Below are 15,405 nucleotides of genomic sequence, written 5' to 3' on the forward strand. Positions count from 1 at the left end.
CAGTCGTTGTGAAAAAGAAAAACAGAGAGTGGCGAGTATGCGTTGATATCACGGACCTCAATAAGGCATGTCTAAAGGATTGCTTCCCACTGCCACACATCGATCGCTTGGTTGAAGCGACAAAAGGGAACAAACTCTTATCCTTCATGGGCGCGTTCTCCGGGTACAATCAGATCATGATGAACCCCGACGACCCGGAAAAAAGCCGCATTCATTACCGACCGTGGAACCTACTGCTATAGGGTGATGTCGTTCGGCCTTAAGAATGCCGGCGCAACTTATCGACGACTCGTCAATGTATGCTTTCCAAACAACTCGGAAAGACAATGGAGGTTTACATTGATGACATGCTCGTCAAATCTCTCGAAGAGCGGGATCATATCACTCATCTCCAAGAGTGCTTCGAAAGGCTAAACCTGCACAATATGAAACTTAACCCCGCTAAGTGTCGGTTTGCAGTAGCATCTGGAGAATTCATGGGGTACCTCGTCACCTTCCGCGGGATCGAGGCCAATCCTAAAAAGATCACCGCGCTGATCGAAATGGTATCCCCGAGAACAAAGCGGGAGGTACAAAGATTAACCGGGAGAGTTGCAGTGCTCAACCGCTTTATCTCGCGATCAACGGATAAGTGTTTTCCTTTCTACGACACCTTGAAGTGAAATAAGAAATTCGAGTGGACCGAAGAGTGCGAAAAAGCTTTCCAACAGCTGAAACACTACTTGGCCACTCCCCCGGTGCTCGAAATACTCGTAGAAGGAGAACCACTGTTCCTCTACATCGCGGTACCAGTCACGACTGTAAGTGGCGTCCTCATCTGAGAAGAACGTAGCGAACAAAAACCCATCTTTTACGTAAGAAAAACTTTACTTGACGCAGAAACACGTGATCCGATGATGGAGAAACTCGCGCTTGCAGTCGTAATGTCAGCACGAAAGCTAAGGCTGTATTTCCAGTCTCATACAGTCGTAGTACTCACATCGTTCCCACTACGGACAATCTTGCATATCCCCAGTCAATCTGGAATGTTAGCAAAATAGGCAATTGAGTTGAGCGAGTATGATATCGAGTACCGAGCAAAATCTTGCGCGAAGTCGCAGGTGCTCGCCGACTTCCTAGTAGAACTCCCTACATGGTGCACGACTAAGCGGGAGCCCGATTCGACCTGGACCCTCCACGTGGACGGATCCTCTTACAAACAAGGCTCCAGAGTCGGAGTCAGGCTCACGTCGTCAACATGAGAAGTACTGGAAAAATCATTCCGACTGATTTTCCACGCATCGAACAACGAAGCCGAGAATGAAGCCCTGATCGCGGGTTTACGATTGGCTCACGGCCAAAAAATACATAAATCCATGCCTAATGCGATTCCCAACTAGTTGCAAGTCAATACAGCGGGGAATAGGAAGCGAGGGACGAGAAAATGTATGCTTACTTAAAACTCGTTGAAAACTTGGCTCAAAGCTTCGACCAATTTGGTCTAACCCGGATTCATCGTGCCGAAAACGCACAGGCTGACGCCCTAGACGCCTTGGCATCCAGTTCGGATCCAGGTCTGGGCATGGTGATTCCCGTAGAATTCAGAGAGCACCCTAGCATCGGACCACCCATCATAATAAACATAATCGAGTCACCCGACGGCGATCCAGACGAAATCGATATCCAGGCAACGAAGGATCTAGAACAATCTGAGTATGGATTCGACAAACCTTGGACAAAAACAATCCTCTCATACATCGCCGACGGGAAACTCCCAGCGGAAAAATGGGCGGCCCGAAAGATTAAGACCCAGTCCGCCCGATACATCTTGGTGGAAGGAGAACTCTACAAGTGGAGATTTTCTGGGCCACTCATGACCTACGTAGACGGGGAGAAAGCACGAAGGATAATGGAAGACGTCCACTCTGGATAATGCGGAAACCATTCGGGCGGAAGAACCCTCGCGATCAAAATCAAACGCCACAGACACTATTGGCCGACAATGATCATATATTCCGAGAACTTCGCACGAAAATACGAAAAGTGCCAGAGGGATGCTCCTACCATCCATCAGCCGGCATAAGTTCTCTCATCGACTCGACACCATATCCATTCATGCGATGGTCGATGGACATAGTCGGACCCATGCACAGGTCAAAGCAGAAACAATTCTTGTTAGTTTTGACGGATTTTTTCTCAAAATGGGTCGAAGCCGATTCCTACGCAAGCATCGAAGATGCCCAAGTCGAAAGTTTCGTGTGGAGAAACATCGTCTGCAGACATGGCGTCCCATACGAAATCGTAATGGACAACGGATCCTAATTTATCTCGAGCAGGTTCGAGGCCTTCTGCGAAAAATGGAAGATACGACTGACCAGATTGACTCCTAGATACCCACAATGCAACGGCCAAGCCGAAACGATTAACAAGACCATCCTCGATGGGCTTATAAAACGACTGGACGCCAAAAAGGGTAGACGGGCCGAAGAACTCGAAGGAGTCTTATGGTCACATCGCACGACTCCGAGACGCGCAATGGAAGAAGCTCCATTCGCTCTCGTCTGCGGAAGTGAATGAATGATCCCAGCAGAAGTCGAATTCCCCGGAGTATGCAGAAGATTACTTCCGGAACGAGAAGATTCGAACAATCTAATGTTGCTGGATAAGCTCGATCTACTCAACGAACGACGAGACCAAGCCCTCATACGCATTCAAAACTATCAAAAGGCGGCCGCAATGTATTACAACGCTAACGTCCGCAGCCGCAAATTCAAAGAAGGCGACTTAGTCTTACGAAAAGTTCTCCAAAATACCGCCGAGCGAAATGCAGGGAAACTCGGAACCAACTAGGAAGGACCTTACAAAATCATAAAAGTAGTCCGACCAGGCGCGTATGAAATCGCAAATATCCAAGACGTCAAAATTCCGAGAACTTCGAACGCGATGCACCTCAAGAAAGAATACCACTAAGCAGCACTTTACACTGAACTACGAGACGGCTTGATCCCTGAAGAAGGTACGTAGGCAATTCGTCATACGACGAGCTCAGCCGTCCCCCCTAATTAAAAGGGGGGGGGAGTAGGTACGTATATGTATACTCGTATATTCCCAAAAAGAAATATCCGTTCCCAGACTCGATATCTTTGAAATTTCTTTTTAACACGGCGTAAAACTTCCCAAAATCTGAATGTCATCAGAACATGACGTAAAACTTCAACCTTCGGTAAAGCGAGACGTCGCTAATGCCCGAAGGACTCCTTTTTGTTAAGAACTTTCCGAAAGGAAACACTTACTTTAAAAACAGTCCGTTCACGACTATAAAAGGCACATCCCTTCTTAACACAAATCCTTCGCGAAGAATCTAAAACGGTAATATCTACTGAAAAGTTTGTTGCTGATCACAACAAACTCTCAACGTCCTAAACAAACTAAGCTGTCTCATAGAGATATCTCTCGTACACCCGACACAAGGGTAATAGCGCTATACAAATCCAAAAATTTTGGTCAGCACTTTCGGGAGACTTAAAAATTGTCCTTGAAGAGATGCTCGATTCCTACCATACAAGTCACGTAAGCCGAGAACATATCGCGGACTGTAAAGCGGGATGGAATCAAGTCGAGAACGATACTGGAAACATAAGTCGAAGTAGTTATCGCTGTTGGGGTAAAAAATGGTCACAACGGAATTAACGCCTGAAAGCACACGAAACTATATTTAAAAAAGAAATGAAAGAACTAACTTTCGTAAAAACATTACCGAAAAGAATTTATAATAAAGATATGTCTGTAATATCAAAGCAATCAACCAATCATTTGGAAACATGCTCGAAAGGAAAACGTAAGTTGACCAACGAACGTCGAACCAGTCGAGCAAATGAACCATCGACCCACACGACACACGTCAAATGGTCCGAGCATCGAACCACTCGACGATCATCGAGTGGTCGACCCAAGCAGGCCAATCGATAATCGTCGAATAGTCCGAGCATCGAACCACAAGAGGATATTTCTGTAATCGCTGGATTTGAAGAATATATATCCAAGGTAACCAAAGTGAAAAACTTGAGACCAGCTGAGAGGACCAGAAACCGCAGGACCACACGTCCCACAAAAGTTCTATTACCACGAAGCTGTCCTATAGATCTTGAAGGCATTACGAACGGGTCCACAGAATCAACCGGGGCAATCTCGACAACAGCCCACATTCAATCGACATCGAGAGTGGTCCATCTCTAGAGGACATAATGCGATGTTGTATTAAGTCAATAAAGACTATGGGTTCGAGACACCAAAACAAATGTTCACCTCCGAGTGTAATATCTATAGATCCTCCCGTGTCAGAGCACTATTTCCTCGAAACCTCCAGGTTCCCTAGGATAAATCTACAGGTCCAACAGGACCAGCACATGAAGCCCTTGAGAGCCTTAGATTCTAGAGAAGAATCATTAGGGACTACGAGTTCCTACACGATGTACGTCGATACCACAGGATAGTACGAAAAAGAACCGGCCTCCACGCCTCAACTAAGGGTCTCGTTCCTCCCAAAGAAGGAATGAGAAAAATCGCGGTCTTCACTCGACTACTGCCTAGAACAGAACTTCTCCATCCTAGAGTCAGGGTGTATGTTCTTCAGAATATAATTCTACGGCCGATATCCAATCATGGGGCACATAAGAAAGAAGTAAATCAATAATTCGTTTCCTTGCCCCGGTCATGTGCCATTTGGATCCAGGAAACATGTGGCTATGTGCCATTGAGGTCCTGCGCCTGGAAGACAGATCTCGCTTATCACTGCAATGCGAATCCGGGATCAAGAATTCCTGCTCCAGAGAGGGGCAACAGATAACCTACAGCAGATTTCAACAGATACAAGTGATCTTCACCAGCCAAACGTACGAGTCTTGCCATCCATCGACATGCAAGGCCAGGATCCTGAATCTTCCTAGGTAAATCGACCTAAACCAGGCACAAGCCTGGGAATATTCATTAGACCCATTTCTATCTCGGGGAAATCGACTCTCCTCCAGGTTCAAACACGGCCCAGGCCTAAGAAAAACTCAGAAAAGGAGATTTCAGAGTGACGTCCTTTTCACGCGAAGCCCAAGGGACCTGCCCCCGACAAGCCGATGTTGATGCCAACTGAAGCATCGAACATTTCTCTATCAGGTCTTGCACCAAGCAGAGAGAACTACTTCAGGCCACGAGCCCCATGAATAACTCTTGACATCCAATGGAATGCAACCAAGGTCTTGAATCTCGCCAGGTCATATCTAAGCAAGTCTAGAACCTGGAAACGTCTACTAGTTCCCTGTCTATCCTCGGGAAATTTGTTCTCCTCCATGTTCAAACACGGTCTAGACCTAAGAAGAACCTGGGAAATTAGGATTACTAGAGCGATGTCCTGCCCAGGGGAAGCCTGCTGAGAATGAGCAACTCCGGTTGACTTGAGTGCACAGGTTATTCCCCGAGTTCGAGGACGAAATCGAGAAATAAGGGGCAAACTGGTTGGGAAATATCATCCAGGCCTCGGGCAGGACACCGGCCTCCAGGTTCCTGTTGAGAGAAGCTCCAGCTCCGACCCCTGCATCCATCCCTGCCTCCAGATCAATAAAAGGGATTACTGGATCCTATGATCTTGCGCATAACTAGAAAACCCACACATATGACGCATGGAAATATTTGACAATCGCAGGAATGGGCTAGCACAAGCCATAGTATGTGGTCAAATATAGTACTCCTACTAAAGAGCCTACTCCCATGCGGGATACGAAACACTTATAATGCAAAGTTCTTCCTGAGGAGCTTACACGCTTACTCTCAGGAAGGGAGCATATTACATATAATGTAAAGTACTACCTGATGAGCTTACACGCCTTCTCTCAGGCAGGGAGCATATTACTTATAATGCAAAGTACTGCCTGAGGAGCTTACACGCTTACTCTCAGGCAGGGAGCATATTACTTATAATGCAAAGTACTGTCTGAGGAGCTGTCACGCTTACTCTCAGGCAGGGAGCATATTACTTATAATGCAAAGTACTGCCTGAGGAGCTTACACGCTTACTCTCAGGCAGGGAGCATATTCAATATAATGCAAAGTACTGCCTAACGAGCTTCCACGCTTACTCTCAGGAAAGGAGCATATTACATAACATGCAAAGTACTGCATAAGGAGCTTACACGCTTACTCTTACGCAGGGAGCATCGTACGAAACATACCAATTCCTGCAACAACGCAGGAAGCATAAGTACAAACGCAAAGTACTTTATTTAAGAGTTTGTACAGGGAGCGACAATGGGTATGAGACATAAAGCAAGAATGGGTCTGCGCCAGCCTGAGTATGCTATCAAAACTACCTAAAACCACTGTGCAGTATAAGGCGCATCGGGGTCCCTAGAGTACCATTGTGAAAAGTACATGTATTAAAACGCTACGTGCTATACAATATAGGGAACACATGGTATAATTATTGCAAAAGTACAGTGAAATACATGGAGCAATTAAAACCCTGCTTCTCCAGACGTGGAAAGCAGCGAAGCCTGGCACTTGGGTCATTACACCCATACCAGCACCCTCTAACCTGTTATTGACTTCTTGCAGAAGTAGAATACAGCATAGGAACTCGATAGTGGCCAGCTTCCGAGCGGCAGAATGCGAAATACGAACAGGTACCGATAGTAGTCTTGCCTAGGAAGGCGGAGTACGGTCACTGCGAAAACCAAATATTCAGGGTTCTTACGAACTCCGGGTCTAAAGATGACCTCAGGGTTATTAGATAAAACCCCGGGTTATTAAGAACCTTCGGGTCCCCAAGCAGTCTCCGGGTCCTGAAAAGATCTCAGGGCCTAGAAAAGGTAAACCTCCAGGCTCTTATATAACCCCGGGTTAAAAATAACCTCCGGGTCCTCAATACGACCTCAGGGTCTGAACGAACATTCGGGTTCCCAAACGACCTCTCGGTCTAGAGCAACCTCCGGATTCAAAACAACCCCCGGGACCAAAAGAAACCTCCGGGTTCAAAACAACCTTTGGGTCCAAAAGAAACCTCCGGGTTTAAAACGACCTCCGGGTCTAGAGCAACCTCCGGGTTGAAAACGACCTCCGGGACCTCCGGGTTCAAAACGACCTCCGGGTCCAAAAGAAACCTCCGGGTTCAAAACGACCTTCGGGTCCAGAGAAACCTCCGGGTTCAAAACGACCTCGGGATCCTAAATACGACCTCAGGGTCTGAAGGAACCTCCAGGTTCCCAAACGACCTTCACGTCCTTACTCAACCTCCGGATTCCAAATCTATTATCAACCTCCGGGTTCAAAGTTTTTCTTGCAGGTTCTAAAATGCGACCTCCGGGTCTAGGGCATCCTCCTGGCTCCAGAAATGACCTTCGGATCCCCAGGACACCTCTGGGTCCCAACAACGTCTCCAGAAGCAATTCCACGGTTCCGTTCGATCCCAGGAATCCAGCTATTGAATCTTCGGGTTCATAAGAGAGACCTGCTATCTCTTGGGAAATATTCACTAGTAACCTATCTACGAAAGGTGGAATGTGATGCATCCCTATACTCCAAGTTCACGAACCTAACACATATGGTCCCGTCTTTAAGTCTCCCCAATTATAGCTGGACAACGCATTGGAAGACGCTCCCAGGTTTTGATAAAAGAAGACACTTCTCCAAAATGCTTACCTAGCAATCAATGAGGGTCTACCCGACGGAGGCGACTTCGAGTCAAAAAATATACGGGAAGGTCCCCTTGAAGGTCCACACAACCATCAGGTTCCTGGACAAAAGTTCAACCAGCCTCCAGGTTCGAGAACGATAGTCCATCCAGCCAATGGGTTCCAGGACGATAGTCCATCCAGCCTCCGGGTTCCTAGACGAAAGTCCATCCAGCCTCCGGGTTTCGGGATGAAAGTCCATTCAGCCTCCGGGTTCCTGGACGAAAGTCCATACAACCTCCAATTTATGGAGAATCGCATCCACGAGCCACGAGTTTCAGGAGGATGTATCTCTAAACCTTCATATTTTGGAAGAGCATTCCCAGGGTTCTCCGGGTTCCATGAAAGCACGATGCCAGGTCATCCCAGCATCGATTGTGGCCTACCTCCGGGGGCAGATTGCAATGTTACATAGTTGAGAGTGGCCAAGAATCAAGGCCAGAGTTCAACTAATGTTTCCACCTTCTTTATTCGGCATGGAAACTACTGCTCGCCACAAAAAACATGTCCAAGAGATCTACTCTCGTACCAAGACTCAACTAGGTTATCTCCAGGCACCAAGACGAACATACTGAACATCCCCCCTGTAAAAAGTCAAGGTACAATCCCGAGACGAAGCAAGAAGTTACAGCTACAACATCAAAACCTCAAGGAGCATCAAGTATGCTAAACACAATAAGGAGACCGGCACGAAGACCTGAATGAAAGTCCATTACAGCTTTTACAAGCCGAAGAGGCGCAAGCAGGGCCAGCGGAATCAAGTATGAGGATCCTAAGTTTCGGCCTCCGGGTCTTATTAAAACTCCTCATCCCTCTAATCCTTAGCCTCGCCAAGATTCTCCCTCTCAAAATTCCTGGGTCCTGACCCATACACTCCTACACACGATTCATGGAACTAGAAAGCCTTAAGAAATGTAAACTGAAGTCCTGCCTGAACTAAGGCCGAGTATAGCTACAGAAGCAGCACAAGTATTTGGGGTATGAGAAAAAGCATCACCCTTTATGCAGACGTTCCCGGCTTCTCCATCTAACTTGCGACCAACTCCGACCAATCCCCACCATGGGGGCAACGTCTCATCTTTATAAAAGAGAAGAAGTCATCAGAATCAAGGGTACAACTACAGACCAAAGACATGCCCATTGAAGCATGTCTACCGCGTCTGCATGGGATCAAAGATTTTTGTCCATTCTCCAGGGCATACATCTCCAATCAGGCTGCAAATCCTTTCACACCAAGCGGAAGTACATCTGAGCACTACCGACAAGGAAGTTTGATGGCCCATGCTACGAGCCGACGTCCTACTCCAAACTCAACGAGGAACTTGATACTACGGTGCAACTCACGAAGTCCTATGAAGAAAACCATGTTATTTCCTGCCTTCAAACATGAAACCAAAAAATAAGGCGCAAACTGTTGGGGAAAAATATTCCATGAAGAGATTACTCCAGCTTCCGGCTTCCGGGTTCCTTCTCCGGCTTCGGGTTCCTGCCTCCGGCTTCCAGGGTCCTGCCTCCGGCCTTGGTTTTGGGGTCGTTGTTAGGAAAATACTCAGGTATTGAATTCCTCCAGATCCCATCCAGTACACCGGCCTCCGGGTCCCCGCTGGAAAGTACTCCGGGTCGGGTCCCAGGGACCACCCCCCTTCCTCCGGAAAATGGAAATATTCCGATAAAGGGATCCTTCCATATTTCCGAATATGGAAGAGTTTAACTCTATTGGTCGACCAAGACCGACCTACAGACGACCTCCACTATAAATATAGGTCTCTAAACCTAAAGAGAGGGGTTCAAGACGTCCATGACCAGAGCTCATCAATTCCACAGCCGCCAATGCAATACGCCACACCTAGAAGACCTTCTTCTTCGACACGCCTACGATAGGGTGATTCCGGCGATTACTATCAACCAGATGAAGATATATGCTCACTTCAGCATGTCTACAACTCTACTTACTGGCTCAGGCCACGATCTCCAGCTCATCAGCAGGGTCCTTCCATGCTCACAAAAGCACATCGACACATCATGCTCACTGCAGCATATAGCCAGGTCTACCATCTGTTCTGGCCATGTGCCCTCTAGAACAGATGACTCCTACCAACTACAGAGCTACGTGCTCCCAAGGCTACGTGCCCATTAGGCCATGAGCCCACTAGAACCACGTGCTCCCAAGGCTATGTGCCCATCTAGGCTATGCGCCTCCATATACATGAACTAGGAACGGCTTGATCCCTCACTGAAGAGTATGTTCGCAATCCCCACTGAAGGATGCAGCTATAAATCCAAACACTTTCCATGGTCCCATGCATAGATATCGAAGGACCGACCTTGGTAGCCGGACCGAGCCTGGTAGTCGGAACCATCGATCATAGATAAGGAAATCAACTCATCCTGGTCAGCCTTGAGTGAAGCGTGATCACCCATCCTCTCACCGAGGTGGAAAAGCTGAGACATTGCCTGCGCGAAAACAAACCGATCGTTAGCAAAAAAAAACGAGATACCGAAAGAAGTAAAAAGGAGAACAACGTGTTACCTGGAGGAGATCACTCTGGATGAATTGGATGGAGGCTGAAGAATCCCCCTCTGGCAGAACCACCGGAGTCAAAGGAAACACCTTAGTGTTGAGATTGGCCAAGACCGTGGCTGGATTGCTCGACGACGACGGAGAGACCTTCGGGTTAGATCCCGAAGCCTTAGACTTCTTTTTTGAAGAAGAAGCTGGAAGAGTCATAGCTTGACGCTTGCTACTCCTGAGGAATTGGACTTCATCCTCATTCTCACTTTGAGCAGCCCGCTTAGGAGCAGCCTTCTTCACCGACATGACTTCCAAAGCTCTCTTATACTATGTCAATGCCTCCTCACCTTTGGATCCCGACATGTTACCTGAAGCATGGCATTAATACATCTCAGCAAGCTCTTAACAGTAAACAAAAAGAAGAGATCAGAACTTACCCCAGATGCTGCAACACTCCAATGATTCTCTGCTGACAAGAAAAGGGACCTGACGACGCTCGATGGGAAGCTCCAGCACCTGCTTGATCATCTTCTCTCGTAAAGAAGGATCCATACTAGGAATATCTGCAAAGGGAAACAAGGATCGTTAATATCATATGGCAATCACTACCCTCACGACTCTTGTCACCCACCAGCTGTGCACCAAACAGTGGAGAAACCCAGAAGATACATGAAGGCAAACTTCTCGGTCCAGCGACCATCGAAAACCGGGAGATGCTTTCTCTCCTTCTTCACAATCCCCTGAACTGGGAGCACTCCGTAGTGAGGTTGCAGATGGTATCTCCGTTCTCCACCATTCAAAGGGGTGATAACATATGAGTACAGAACCTCGGCGACCCGGATAGTGAGACCTTCGAGATCACCTAGATTCTGCTGGGCTATCAGAATTGATGTGCCCCAGTCCGAGGAATCAGACCAGCATGAAGTTCAGGACGTTCTGAACATTTTATCCGAGGTTCATATTTTTCACCACACTGGCTAGACAGACCGGAGAGTGTACTAGACCGTCCCACATGCATCCGGAATGGAGTTTTGGCTAGAACCATGGCCAGATGACCGATTTTACCATACTGGACTTTGTCTTCCCCGTCCTATTTTCCATTTTCAGAAGAACAGTCGAGACAAAATCACATTCGGACGCACCAATCCTGATTCAGTTCATCGCTTCTTTTTCTGGTTTGTACCGCACGTACAGCACGGACGTCCGGATTGGAGCATCAGCAATACCCACGACCAGACGACGGAATCTTCCCAACTGGAGCTTGTCTTTCACGTACTGTTTTGCATTTTAAGATCAGTGGTCAAGCCAGATTCGAATTTGAACGAGTGGATTTCGAGTTAGTTCGTGCCACTTCATGTCTGGCTAGCTTGGAACTGCACTGGCCGCATACTGACCCTGTCCGCAGGACTTGCTGAAGATTCATTGAACTTGGACAGTGGAATTTGAAGAGTTCAACTTCAGTCAATTTTATTTTTCGTGCCTTGACCATATCTGGTCAAGTTTGCTTTTTCTATGTCTCTTTTTCCCACATTTTCATTGTCTTTTGACTAGAAAACTCTATTTAATGTAATCCAATTTCTGAATAATGAAAATCTCGTTTTTCCTTTCTCTTTTGAGTGTATTCTCTCTTTTCTTTGTCAAGAACATTTCTAGTTTATTTGGTGTGGCTAGCTCCAAACAAACGCCTCTTTCTTGTTGGACCGGTGCGTCATATTCGGCAACAGATTGAGTTTGCTTCATTGTCGGACCTGTGAGTCATATCAGGCGACAATTAAGCACCCTGGTAGTATCATTGGGCCATCCGCAACCCTTTGTGTCACCGTTCATTCCAACAGTTCTCCTTCCTCACGGATCGAGTCTATATCTTTCCTTACTGGTCGAGTGTTCGTTCCTTAGGGCACATCAAGTGGTATCAGAGCCACTCTTGCGGTATCTCTTTTCATTCCATCTTTCTCATCTACCATTTTCTTCACAAAATTCTTCTTCTATCTTTCTTGAATCCGGGCCCCTCTTTACCATCCATAAAAAAAAAGATCTATCAAAAAAAAAGTATAAAAAAATTCGAAGATTGATTTGTGGATTGGTGGTGGAAGAGAAAGCCTGCTGACTGAGGAGAAATCTAGCCTTTGAGGTGGTTAAAACGGATTTCAAAAATCAAAAATCTCTTCTTTCTATCTTGAAAAAATTCCCTTGTTTGCTTGGATCTACCCTTTGGGATTCCTTGATCTGTTCTCTTAGAACATTGAGAAGAAGCTCGTGTGATTACCATAAAATCTGAGAGAAACGCTTGAGTGGGTGAGATTAAACATTTGAGAGTGTGAGGTTTTATTTCCTAACTTTTGTGTTGAGATTTTCAGGTTATGATGTTTGGTCTTCAAAGGAAAAGTAGCAAGGAGAAACCCTCACGAGAAACTGTCTCTCATTCTCCATTTGAATATTCTTTGAATAATTTTGATGAGTTTGTTAGTGTGCAGGAACGGCTAGACATAAGGTGTAAGGATCATATCAAAACGACCAGAGATGTGGCTGATCCAAAAAGGCGAATAATTCAGTTTGATGTCCAAGAAATCTGTGACAACTTTGAGAAGGGAATGATGAAAGCCCTCACAGACATCAGCAAGAGCCATAAGAAGAGCACATCCACACGTGCACCTGTAGCTGAGCCATCTTTGTTCATCAGTGAAAAACCTAAAGGTAAATCTGTAACCCATGTTGAAGAGTTTAAAGATTTTTCAGATTCTTTACACATCTTTGATGAATCTGATGAAGTGCCAATTGAAAGCTTGATGACTTGTGAGAATAAATGTGATCTTCCTTCTCTTGAACCTAAGTTTGTAACTGATATTGAACAGGCTATTGTAGAACTAACCATTTTGCAACCTGAGCATCCGAGTAGTCTTGTTTTGTCTCCACAAGTTTTTGAGGAAGAGACACTAGATTTACCACATCAAGGACCACGTCTTGACACTTGGATATCTTTTGATGAAGATCTAGATCCTATCTTTGATGAGGAGGACGAACCTGGTCCAGTTTTGATGAAGGAGCAACAAACATCACATCCATCGCTATTGAGAGCCATCTTTGCTTTGATCCCGGCACAACTCCTGCCCCTTTGTCTTTTGAACTTCAAGAGCACTGTGAGCAATCTGATTTTCTTAATTCTCAGCCTGATATGTTTGTTAAGATCAGTTCTCTTGATGTGATTCGTTTTGGTCTTGAAAAGGTGAAAGATTTTTGTGTTTCAAAATCTGTTTTTGAAAGCATGATTAATTCTTTTAAAATCTTTAAACCTGATGAACTTCTTGATCAACCACGTTTTCAAAAAGACAATGGCATCAATTCTGGAATAATCATGAGTTTTGATCAGTTATTAAAGCATAGCAAAGGCTTTGATCGTTTTGAAAAACCTCTTGAGCTTGATTTGAAACAAAGTGATTTTTGTGCTAGAAAATCATTTGATTCGTTTGTTTTTAAAGAGAATGGCTTTGATCTGAGTTCTTCTAAACACGCACTTATCACTGATGATTTGTTTCCATCCTCTTGTGCATTGGACGATTTCTTGATTAAAAAGATGGTGAAACATAAATCACTTGAACCTGAAACTGATTTTTGTGATTTTGATTTTTGTGATTCAATTTTATAGCCTGATCTCTTGTGTTCTGAAACTGATAAAACAGGGCATTTTCTGAGATCAATTCTTGATAATTGTGTTGATTTGAGCCTGGATGATATTGTGGTTTACAACACTTTCTTTGAAAAACATCTTAAGTCTTTAATAGTTGATTCTCAATATGAACTTAAGCTTGTGTGTTCAGATGTTTAGCAGGAAAAGCACGTCTTGAAAATAGATACTATTGTTGCATATTTTGATAAAATTCTGATCTGTAATGTCTACTTTGATGTGCATCTTGACAAGCTGAAATGTGTGCTACTTGTTCTTGGAAAAGATATCTCGATTTTTGATTTGAACAAGTATTTGTCTTGCATATTTGATCCTGGTCTTTTAGTGTTTGTTTTGAGTATCGAGGAAAGACAGGTTCAGCCTCTGAGAAATAAAAGCATTGACCGTGCCCAACAGCCTGAGATTTGGAGAAGCTTTGTTGTCCAAACCGGCTGCCTTGGAGATGCCAGCGACAAGGGTTCAGTACAAAACGAATATCTCAACATTCAGAAGGTCTTTTGTCACGAATCCAATTTCCTTGGAAATCCAAATCACCAAGGATTCACTGAGGCTTAAAATTACTTGAAAAGCTTCAAGGAGGAAGGAGTTATGAATTTTCCAAACCGGAGGTTCTCCAGCCCGTCTATCCGCGAGTACCAGACTTCTAAAGGAGATTCAGGCCCAAGAAAGAAGCGGCATGAGCCAAAACCGATCCTCCATGAACCAAAGGAGTTTCCTCCGTCAACCTCCTGTCAAAACCAAAAGCACTGTAAGGATCATGGGTTGAATGTCTCTGCTCATCATGAAAACATTTTGAATCCGTGAATTTCCAAAAGAAAACACATCTTTACTTGGTTGAAAAACGTTTTGCTTAAACCTTTTCATGAATTGTTTTACTTAAGCTGTGCTTTGAAAGAGATTTGGTGTAGAAAAATGCATGAACCAAAATTACTTAGGCCAAAGAATCAATTTGATTTCGTTCATGATGAGAATTTTTCAGATTTGGCATTGTCTCTTTCTTTCCCTAACTGTTTCACAGCTTGGCCTAATTTTAAAATTGATAAACCAATTTTTGGTGATCAGTTTACTTGCTTGATGCTTGTCCACGTGCTTGATGATTATCCTAAGAGTTTTGATCCTGTTTTTGATGTCTTATGGATAGAGAAACGCTTTGATTATTTCTTTATCAGATTTGATGTGGGTTCTCCGGTTGTTTTGAATGAACAGGTGAAGTTAAGAGTTTCCAAGGCTCTTAATCAAATGTTATAGTATAAAGGATGTCAAACCAGTTCTAAGTGATTCTAAAGCAAAGTGAATGCAAGACCATGCTTAATCTAAATGCTATCAATTGGTGAGATGATTTTTGAACTAGAATACTACTAAAATGCAATAAAGAGCAAAGCTTTCCTTTCTTATGAAATGGAAGAACTCATGGGCTAAGGGAATTGATCTTGGGTGATCAAGTTTCAATCTAAAGGTTGTGCCTTTCAATCAATCTATCAACCTTAGACCTAGACACAATCCTAAACAAACTCTAT

Source organism: Brassica oleracea, chromosome C9, assembly GCF_000695525.1.
Source record: "Brassica oleracea var. oleracea cultivar TO1000 chromosome C9, BOL, whole genome shotgun sequence".
Classification (NCBI taxonomy): domain Eukaryota; kingdom Viridiplantae; phylum Streptophyta; class Magnoliopsida; order Brassicales; family Brassicaceae; genus Brassica; species Brassica oleracea.